The sequence below is a fragment of the Sciurus carolinensis genome, chromosome 16 (assembly GCF_902686445.1).
Source record: "Sciurus carolinensis chromosome 16, mSciCar1.2, whole genome shotgun sequence".
Lineage (NCBI taxonomy): Eukaryota > Metazoa > Chordata > Mammalia > Rodentia > Sciuridae > Sciurus > Sciurus carolinensis.
Genome location: NC_062228.1, coordinates 7,522,679 through 7,534,165, shown reverse-complemented (window position 1 = coordinate 7,534,165; position 11,487 = coordinate 7,522,679).

Genomic DNA, 11,487 nt, shown 5'->3' with positions numbered 1-11,487 from the left:
TCTAGAAAAGCGTGTAGAAACACCAAATACGTGTCATTTATTTATCGGCCCGGATGTCCATCTCCCGATGGTTCTCCTCCATTGAAAGGCACAGTTAGTATGGCATATCGCGTGTTTAACAGAATGCCCTCAAATTTATGTAACAAGTATCAAATTTATCTGAGTAAATAAATGCTTATGTTTTTTGAACCACCTCCCTGCCTGCTTGGCCAGACTTTCGTGATCTTTGCCAAGACGTGGGAACCACGTTACATGGGCTTCATAACCACATGGTGATTCTTTCCCAGGGAGCCCGGGTGGGTGGGTGGGGTGCACCTCCAGTGTTATTTTTCACTGCAAATGCACATGACTTTGAGAGCCCAGAATGGCTCAGATTCTTGGCCTGACACAGAACTTCTGGTGACCCTGTTGGGGGGGCCATCAAGCTCTCAAGTTGTGACCAATTGGAGGCCAAGTTGACAATCCTGGGACCATCTGGTGCCCGCTGCTGTGCCTCTCAGCGGCTGAGTGCAGGACGGGTTTTGGTCTTGGGTCTTCACTGGGGCTGTGCTGGTGGGTACCTGCCCTCCAGCTGTGGAAGCATTAGTGCCTTTACTCTTGTGCAGGAGAATACGTGGATGGGAAGAGAGAGAAGGCCAGAAAGACACAGAGAGAGGGCAAGGAAAGAGGATCGAAGCTCATGTGGTCTTACAAGGAGGAAGCTGGCAGAATTTATTCATTCTTTGATTCTGGGGCTGGGATTCAGTGTCTGGCGTCAGGCAGGGCTCTGGACTACTGCAGGGACCCAGGTCACTGCAGTCCATGATTGCATGGACTTCACCGTCTTGTACGGACACAAAAGATGAACCAGTGATTAAATAAGGCAATTTCAGACAAACTGGCTGGTCCAGATATGTATTAAAATGCTGCTTTTCTTCTCCAAAGGACTAACGTTATCATTTTCCAGGGACAGCTCCCATCCCTGAACACTCTCTCCCAAGGGTGGTCGTCTCTGGAATTAAACCTCTGGACAGAAAGGTTTCAAGTTAGACAACAATTTGTGTGTGTGTATGTGTGTGTGTGTGTGTGTAGTTATCAAGTGGGGATGACTTTGCCCTCTGAGGACACTTCTGGTGGTCATGACTGGAGGATGCTACCAGAATCCAGTGGAGGCCAGGTGCTTCCAATCATCCTTCCAAGCCCAGGACAGTTCCATACCTCAAAGAATGACCAGATCCTGGGCGTCAGAGTGCCAAAGGGGAAGCCCTGATTCACATGTTCCTTCTCCCCCACAGGAGGAAGGGTCACCTGGTTTACTCCTATAACTACAGTATTGGCAGCTCATTGTTGTCCACTAAACGTGTGCTGGCTATCAAAGCCTACACCAAGGCTCAACACACGGGAGGTGGGATAAAATGTTTGCTGAGTGACTGTGATCCACATTGTGATTTACTAGCTGTGTGACCTTGCTGAGTCACCTAACCTTTCTGAGCCTCAACCACCCCCTCCCCCAACAAAGAATGATAGAGATCCAGGGTCAACAATGCTGAGGCTGAGAAACTCTGGTTTTAGCTGGAGGCTGAGCTTGGGTGCCGATGGCACCAGGGTTGGTGAGGGTGTGGTGTGTGTGTGTGTGTGTGTGTGTGTGTGTGCGCGCGCGCCTGAGGGTGGGAAATCTGTCAGGAAGCAGGGCCCCTTTGAGACAAGGCTACACCACAGTGATTTGTCTCTTTCCATAGGAAAACCGCCTCCCCCAGACCGCCGGCTTGGAACCGCAGAGCCTACCCCAGGGATGATTTACAGAAGGCAGGGGTGGGAGGCAGTATCCTTAGGAACTTGGGGCTCACCTTGGTGACATGCGTCCCCAGAAAACCCTGGTCACCCAATCCCTTCCTGTCCCAAACCATGTTTCCTAATGGCGCACAGGGCCGGCCAAAATGCACTCTGCCTGGCGGTTCTGCCCCGGAAACCACGTCCGGGTGGGGATTCACTGGTGAATTACCCCGGCTCAGCCGGGCCGCTCACCTAAACCAGTGCGCCACCAGGCCGTCCCGCGGCAAGGGCTGCCGGCTGGGGAGACAGAGATGAAATATCTGGAAATCTGAGACATTGTTTTAAAACAACAGTTTTTTAGGGTGTTTGATTTACTATTCAACTGTGCACAGCTGCTCTCGGAAAGTAGGATGCGTGCCAGGCCGAGAGCTGGTGGAGGGGTCGGGGGGGCGGACCGGGAGCCCACGCCGCGCGGGCGCACGGAGCGTCAGCGTGACTCAGGAACCTGGGTGCCGCTGACCACTGCCCGGAAGCCAGGGGCTCCGCTCTCAGAGGCTGTCTGCCTGCTGGACGGCGGTTCCCCTGGCCTGTGGTCTGTTTCGGGGAACAGCCCTGTCGCAGTGCAGATTTCCCACCCGCGCCTTGACTGTCACTGCCCGAACTTCTCTCCTGGCACAGAAATAGCCACACGTTGACTTGGGAATTTTTTTAAATTGAGGTAAAATTCACATAACATGAGAGTCCGATTCAGCCGTGTTTACCACGCCCACAGTGCTTTGCAACTATCACCTCCGTCTAGTTCCAGAACACCTGCATCTCCCCAAAAGGAAACCCCGGCCCCTGAAACAGAGCTCCTCATTCCCGCCTCTCCACCGCCCCAGGCGGCCGCTATTCTACTGCCTGCCTTTTACGATTTCCTTGCTCTGAGTATTTCCTAGAAATGGAGCCACCAACATGTGACCTGCGGTGCCTGCCTTCCTTCACTCAGCTTCGCCTGCTCGGCGCCGTGGATCAGTCCTCCGATCTTTTTGTAACTGAATACTTCTCCGCTGTGCGCCTGGGACACGTTTTGTTTGTCCATTCACCTGCTGTGGACAAGTGCATGGTCCCCACCTTCTGTCTATTGTGAATGATGCCGGCATGCAAGTTTCTGTGCAAGTATTTGTTTGAAGATCTGTTTTCAATCCTCTGGGGTATCCAGCCAGCCCGGGACTTGCCGGGTCATCTGGTGATTCTATGCATCTGTGCAAGTGCCTGCCTGTTCCTTTTTGAGGAACTGGGAATTTTTAAAGGCCCTTATTTCACAACCAGCTCCAGTGTCCAATCAGCTCCAATGTCTTTCATCCAAGATGAGCACAGATTAAACTCGGGGTCACGGACTGAGTCCATGCTGACTCTCCATCCAGGAATGAGAAGCCAGGAGAGAAGCAGAGACCTCCACAGAGGCCTCCGTCCACCTTCACAATCACATCTATCTATACACTCAACAGGGTACCCAGTACTGTGTTCCATGGAAGCCTGTGGAACAGGTATCCTTCACTCCGTTTTTGAAGGAAGAAGTAGAGATTCAGAGAGATTCATACACTTGCCTAAAGACACAGAGCTAAAAAGTAGCTTATCAGATCCAAAGATTCTTGAACAGGTGCCACTGAGGTCATTTCCCCAGTTTCAAAAAGTTGTTGGTTCCCTGCTAAGAGGACAAAACCTTTCATAAAGAATAACTCTTCTATTTTCAAGGAGATAAACCCCTTCTCTTTTCAGGGTAGTTTATCTGAGCCGAAGACCAGCCACAGACCAGGGAAGAGTTTCTCCAGCCCAGGTGACAGGAAGCAGAGATTAGCCTTTTCTGAATATGACTGGGTGACAGCATTATGGGCATGAACTCTTCCCAACAGCTATGCATGTTTTGGTCCTGGCTCCTTATCCTCATTTATATTTCTCTCTAAGGAGAAAGGGACTCCCTTTCCCCTTCCTTCTCCTGGGACATTCTTCTTCGTAGACAAGGAAGAGCAGGAGGAGAAGCCAGCCATGGCTTCCTGAGCATTCGCCTTGCCTAGCATTAATTCTTAAAATCTGTTCACAGAACAATTCTCCCAGGGTTCCATGAGTTCAGCAGTCGTGTTATTTTTATTCCCTTGAGGATCCTGGCATGCAGAGAGGCTAAGAAACTTAAAACAAAATTTTCCAACCAATTGGTGGAAAAGTCAAGACTCAAAGGGAGAGCTTCCTGAGTCTGTGGTCTAGGGAACACAGCAATCTCCAGACCCATCACTGGTCAGTCACTTCCTGTTATTGGACGCCCTTACACTCTGGGCTTGGAAAGTTCCTGCATGGTTTCATTTCATTTTCATGGTGCCTCAGCTTATAGAAAAGGAATTTGGGGCTTAGTTCGGTGACATAACTTGTCCACACTTGGACAAGTTATTGATGCTCACAGAAGGACCACCTGATTCCAAGATCCCATTTTTCCCCAAGACACTTTCACTTTGTTCAATATGGTGGCGGGCCATCCATCCCAGGAGAGTGGCCAGGAGGAAGGATTGCCAAGGAATCCCGCTTGGTCCTATTGTCAATTTCTGGCAGTTTCATCTCTTCCTGGCTCTAGTCAACTCTCTGTCATGGAGTTGAGTAGATCCCCACATCAGGATGGAGCTCTTGGAGAGAGATGTTCTTCTAAGTTGCTGGTGTTTAGTGATTTCCTAAGATGATTGGAAAGGAAAATCATGGTGGGGTTGGCAGTGTGTCTCAGCAAGAGCCAGTGGATGGTATTTTTGTGTTAGAAGCTGTAGGCAGAGGGATGTTTGCAAACCCATGCGCTTGCCAGGGCAGGTACGGACAGGCATGTGCAGGTGGAGTCGTTTGTGTTTGTGAAGACGTATTTGAGGATGTGTGGAGGGGAGGTGGGCTGGTTAGGGGTAGGCCTAGTGAAGGTGTCAGGAGGAAGTCCCTGCTCTGACTCATTGCTATGGGTCTTGAACTAGAAGACGCATCTCTGGGGTCTTTAGAAGGCGGGGTGAGCCTCTGTGTGTCCACAGGGACCCCTAGTTAAGACAAGTTTGGGGAGTCCCTGCCTCCATTTGTGTTTCTAACTTAGAAGGTTTGAATTGGGCTCCTGGAACAAGCTTCTCGGGTGGTTCCCATGTAGACGACAGGGACCACACTTGAAGAGTCTCTGGTTTAGAGAGCATTTGGAGAGACTTACGGGCACATGTTCATTTTGGGCATCTGGCTCCAAGAAGGCACCTCTAGTGTGCCCCACGACATTAGTGGGAGCCCACTGCCTGGGTACTGCAGCGTCTGATGTCCAGTATTCACTCCACACTGAAATTTGATCCTAATCTCTCTCTCTGCTGAGCAGCTCTGCACACCTTCTCAGATCATCTACCCACTTCATGATCGACCTTCACCTTTCCGCAAGGAAACAGGCAAATGGTCTCATTGAGTGTCTTTTTTTCCTGAAATGAATGAACTAGCAAAGAACAGGAAAGCACATGCAATAGATTACTCTCAGCAACCCTCTTTCTCCTGAAGTCCATAGAATCCACTGAATTCAAATATGTTCTCAAAATTAAATTCCTGTCTCGCTAAATGCCCACTCCGGCCTTTCACAGTTAGGATTTGTAACCAACAGTGACAATCTTCTTATCCATGAGAAGCGACCTCTCTGTTGTCCCACTTAGATGCTTCGCTGGCTGGAGGGATTTGTGTTTGTTTCTCTTAGCTTCTAAATAGGCGAAGGTAGGTTGGCTTACGAGAACTCCTTGGCAACCCACTTCTTCACCCTCATGCACGGCGTTCTGATTTCACAGGACTTTGGAATGCGGCCGGCAGCCCCTGAGAAAGGTGTGCGGGGGAGGGGTGGGATGGAGACGGATTTGACAGGGTTACAAGGAGACAAGCTGGAAGCAAACATTTGACACTCCAGCCCTGGAATGCTGTAAAAATTTAATTAGGTGGATCCATTAGTCATGGCCACATGTAGGTTTCATACGGGACTTACAAAAATGCAGGCTACTGAAGGAACACTTTAGGCCTTCCTGTAAATGCCGGTCCCCTCATTATTGGGAAATGCGGTCTCAGTGGAATCATTGAACCCGACTTTGTATTTACAAAATATGGTTAGGACGAGATTAACATCATGCCCTGAAAGGGGCTGTTGAAACCAAGTAAGAGACCACTTTTTATAAGAGAGCCGGCCCAGCTGGGCTGCTTCTGATTCAGTGGGGCTGAGAGATGGTTTTGGTGGCCCTGCCCTTTATCACCTCCTGACTCAAGTCTTCAGGCTTAGAGGTGGCAGGAGCCAGGTGATGTGGTGGACTCATTCCCAGGTCTGTTCTCAAGTTGAAAACACACAGGCAGGATCTCACATTCAAAAACAGAGTGTGGAGAGGGGTTGGAACTCAGAAAGCAAACCTGAGATCCACGCAGCTTCCTTTGCAAGCAGGCACCTTCCAGTTGCTGACGCTCCTATTTTGGTTTTAAGTCTCTGCTGTCTCACTGTGGTTGGGAGAAGGTGGATAAGGAAGATGTTTAATATAATTAATCTTATGGCGATATTTCCAAGGCATTGAAATTTAACTCAAGACTTAGAGCTCTTCATCAGTGGGATCATCTAAAGCTGTCCACACTGACCATGGGCAGAAAAGTTACATGGGATTCTGCTTAATATGGTGCTAAGTGTTCAAAGGAAAGTGAAAGAGTTCATACAACGTGGTTGACCTGGGGCCACAGTTCCCTGGGGACACTCTGATCCTCATCTGTATCCTTTGTGTAGTTATTCATGTTATTATTTCAACAAACATGCATTTCTTTACACTTTGTATTGAGACATAAAATTTAATAAGACACAGTCTCTACCCTGTGGTTGGAGTCTTAATGGGGAGCACAGATTTCCCAACAAGTAACCACAGTCCAGTGAGATATTTACCAGTTACTATTTATTGACTGCCTATGTACCAAGTACTTTACATATATTAGTTCATATATTTTTTAAAAGCCATCCGGCAAGGCAGAGTGTTTATCTTTCACACATGAAGAAACTAAGACACAGATGGATTTTAGAGTTTTCTAGATACCTCAGTAAGAAACGACAAGGCTGAGATTTGGACCTATGACTGCCTAACTCCACTGAGCCATATGGTCTCCCAGTCTCAGGTACAGTGAGAGAACTAAGCAGTGAAGGAAGATCTCTGAGGGAAAGTGTAACATAGAGTTTTGGAGGCTCTTGAGGGATGAACAGGAGCCCACAGATTAGGCAAGGAAAGTGTTTGCTACTTATGGGGAAACTCCGCCATATTGTAACTGGTATTTCTGGGTCACTGTTACTTCTAAGTAAACTTAGTTTGAGATGAAAAATCATGTCTTATGTAACTAAGGGTACCTTGTCCCTAAAGTATAGTTGGTTAGATTTTGAAGTCCTATTTATTTTTCTTTTCAAATTCTTTGTACACATGAACATTTCAGGCATGAGCCCACGGGCCTGTCTAGATTGTTGGGTGAATTGGGAACCACTTAGATATATGTGAGCAGAGAGAGTGCATAACTTTGGGGAAACTGAACCCGCTGGGATGAAATTTGTGTGTAAAATGGCACGGCCAACTGGCAGGAAGAGTGCTTGGGATTGAGTGTTGCGGGTGCCTTAGGAAATGCACGATCCCGTTTGTGGTTCAGGTGTTTAGGCATCAGACTGGGTGTGGTGTCCGATTTTCACTTCTTTGATCCTGGAGTTCTTGGATGTCAGGTTAGTCACCATCTTGACTAAAAATGCAGTGTTTGGGGAAGGAAGGACAAGAATAGGCTACAGCCCATTTGACCAAGTGTCCTTTTTCTAAATTCCTTTGGAATTTTGTAAACTTAAGATTTAGTCTGCCAAGTCCAGAGCCTCATTCTAACTTCTGTCTGTCACCTAAGTTCAGTCAAGTGGGACAAGGCTTCTTTAGGTAGACTAGTCAGCAGCAAAGAAAGTCACGCTGTGACCTTGACATTGACAGTGAATGCCTTCTCTTGTGCCCTCTGTGAGACTCCAAGCCCTGCCCTTGCAGTGGAGACAAACTGAGCCTTCTCCAAAGGCAATGACCATAACCCAGGACAAAGTGCCCCACTGGCCTCTCGAGGTCACCCAGTGCTAGGGAGCCAGCCTTCCTCCCCCTCCTCCAGGACCCATCCTTGCCCCCATCTTGAGATCTGCACAGTCTAGGTCTGACCTCCTATGTTCCTGGTTCCAGAGTCAACTGAGCCCTGACTAAATGCATTTTCCACAATGGGTGGCTTTTGTGATAAGTGGTGCTCTGCCCACCCAAGCCATCAAGCCTCAGATCCAGGACGTGTGGCACTATTTGAAAAGAGAACCTTGCTCTTTGGGGAAGGCTCACTGCCAAGGCCACTCGAGGCTGCACTTGCAGCAACTATGTCTCTACATCAGGAATAAAGGTTAACACTGAGGTAAGTGAATCTGGGAGCAGTGGTTCCTGAGGACACCCCGATACAACTGGACTCAGCCATGCAACACCACTGAACTTTGAAAATGCCAACCGATAAATGATTTTGGTTCTTAAGAGAGGTTTAATAGAACTGAGTGTCCTGTCACTTACAAGTGAGAATCCTGAGACACATTTCTGTTTAGAGTATCCCAGGTTGCCTCTTAACGCATGTTACAAATTTCTCAATATATATATATATATATATATATATATATATATATGTTATATAATATTATATTATATTATATTAAAACTTGCAATGAGGATTTATTTACCTCTTGGTGACCGATTCACTTGAGTTTGTCCAATACAAGAGCCACAAGTCACATGTGGTCGCTGGGCACTCATGAGCATGCAGCTAATCTGGATGTGGACGACTAGTGCAAAACCCACACTAGGTTTAAAATGAATTACACAGTGAGTGGAAAATGCAAAAGATAAGCTATCTCATGACTGTAGGTTGTATTGACCACAAATCAAAGTGAGGCATATTGGAAATATTAGGTTAAATACAAATTATTACTAAAATTAACAAATTAACACCTCTTTCTTTTTTGCCTTTTATAAGATGGCTGCTGGACAATCGTAAATTACTTACCAGGCTGGCGTCCTGTTTCTAGTGGACGGTGCACCACAGCCACCGTGTTACAAGTTTCCACTTTATGTTCAACCCAAACCTCCATCCCCAACACCCCTCCCTGACTGTTCCTATCTTGGACTAATTGTGGTTGGCCGTGGGGAATAAAAACTGAATTAAATCCATTTTTCACAGAATAGCTTCTCAGTTATTTGAAGGCAGCTCCCAAATTCTTCCCATAACTTCTCTTTTCTAGGCCAAACATCCCACATGCCTCAACCACTTTCCATAGAGTCTGGTTTCCTCACCCTTCTCTGGACACCTTCCTGGTTCCCAAGGGTCCCCTGAAGATCTGTGTTCAGCATTCTTTCTTGGCACACCAACTGCAGACCAAATATCCAGCGTCTCACCTTCTTGGTCGGGATAACGTGCCTATATCAATGTGACCTGGTTGCTATGAACGTCTTTGGAAACTAAGCTGATACAAACGGTTCTCAAGGCTGATACCCAGACAGGCAGCCTAGGCCTCACACAAGAACGTGTCAGAAATGCAGATTCTCTGGTTCCACCCATGATTTCTGAATCTCAAATTCGGGGGCTGGGACCTGGGAATCCTCACTTTAACAAGCTCGTCAGGACTTTGCCATGCACAAATGGGTGTGAGAAGCACTAGTTTGTACCCACAACTTTCCAAAATCTTCTGCCATTCAGCCAGCCAGGGCTGAACTCTGTCTTAAGGACTGGATTTATCTGGATGGTGACTCGGAAGTCTGCCTTTGTTCCTGTCCATGCAACAAAACTTGGCCCATGGTTCCAGCTTATCCAAACAGCTTCTGCCATTTCTTCCTGCACCCTGTCACTGCTTGCTGAATGAAGCTGGTGGAATTCTCTATCTGGACCTTGGCTACGAATGAGGAGCAACACAGACCCCCAGTCAAGACCACACCTGCCTCCATGTCTTGGGTCACTCTGCCTCCTTTGCCTTCAGTAGCTCTCCAAAGCTCATCACCTTTGACCTCCAGACTTTCCTGACCTGTCCTGCCAGGGCCTGTATCTCTGCTTAGGTATCACCTCTGCTGTGAAAGGTGGGTTTAGGGTTGTTTCTCTGACTCCCCTGTGCTGACCACTGCCAGGATTTGATTAATGACTCTCTCCTTGTCTACAGCAGTGGCCCTCAAATGGGGCCAGGTCACCTCGTGGGTCATTTGGCACATCCAAACACATTTTGGTGGTCACAACTTGGTGGGAGCTGCTAGCATCCAGGGCAAAGGCCGGGGATGGTGCTAAACATCATGTGGGGCACAGAATAGGCCCTCTGACAAGATGAACTTGACCCCGAATATTATCTGTGTCTGAGGCTGATAAATCCCACCCTGGAGTGCACGTTCCATGTCTCCTTTGTTTATCAATTTTATTCCCAGCCCCAACAGAGTGCGTGGCCCCAAGGAAGGGCTGAACGCATAATTGTTGAATGAACAAGTGACATTTCCTACTGGGAGGAAACATGAGAACAATCAATCAAGATTACCTACAGGCTTATAATGTTCCATTTTAGGAAATAATTTGCCTGGGTGCTGATACAGTGGAAGATCCATGGAAATTATTTTTTATTGAATAGATAAAACTCGCTTTATAATTAGCATACCCATGGCCAATTAATACATGTGCTTTCTGAAGCACTTATAAACCACTAAAGCATTTTTGCCTTTCTAAGTCAGCTGAGGGTGTTCACCTTTTGCCATCTTATTGTACTATTAATTTGCTGCATAATACCATTTTTATTAGCTGTGTGAACCCAGGCCACTTGGATCCTACAGGCTCAGGTTTTTTTTTTTTTTTTCAAGATGAGTTCAAGACGCCTTTACCTCTGAAGCCCAGTGATGGAGAGAACGAGAAGGAAGTCTGGTGATGCTTTCGAGGTCCTGCATGCATTGCATGATCTGATCTCCTCTTATTTAATCACCACAACAATCCTGAGCAGCAAGTCGGAAGGATGATCTTACTTGCACAGAACATGAATCTGAAGCTCCGTCAGGATGACTGGCTGACTTTGATTCCGTTTTTCATTGGTGACAATGTGCCACTGGTGCGAGTAACTGATCTTCGCTGAGCTGAAGAAATCCGTTTCTCTCATGGAGTACGCTTTTCTAGAAACTTCTAACATCATGGAAGGAAGTTATCCAGAACACCCCTCATGAGGCTCCATGCTTCTGATTTCAAAGTTGGCCATTATTTTCAGAGATTCCTAGAGGAACTGGCTGCTGGATGGGGTCAGACTTCTGTTTAGAGGGATGTTAGCTGAAACCTTGAAGGCAGGCTGCACACATGGGTATGGGAATCCTGCTCTAGGGTCAAGGCCTGAAGGCTCACACGTGGAACCTTCTCCAAGGTGACTTTCTGTGCTCTCTGTGTAGACCTCCATCGACCTGGAGACAGAGGATAGCTGCTCGCTGCTGCTGAGGAGAAGGGCCACGGCTGAGTGTCTCACAGGGCCAGGCGAGGCCTGGGAGCCAGTGAGTCATTCTGTCCTGGCGCAGGGTCCCCGGGCTCTCGGGGGAAACAAACAGACTTTGTTGAAGGGGAGCTCTCCCGCCTATGAATGGCCCCCAGTCAACCCGCCCAAGGAGGCCCGTAACCTGTGACTGCCCTTCCTTGCCCCTCTTGGCTGGCAGAAACCAC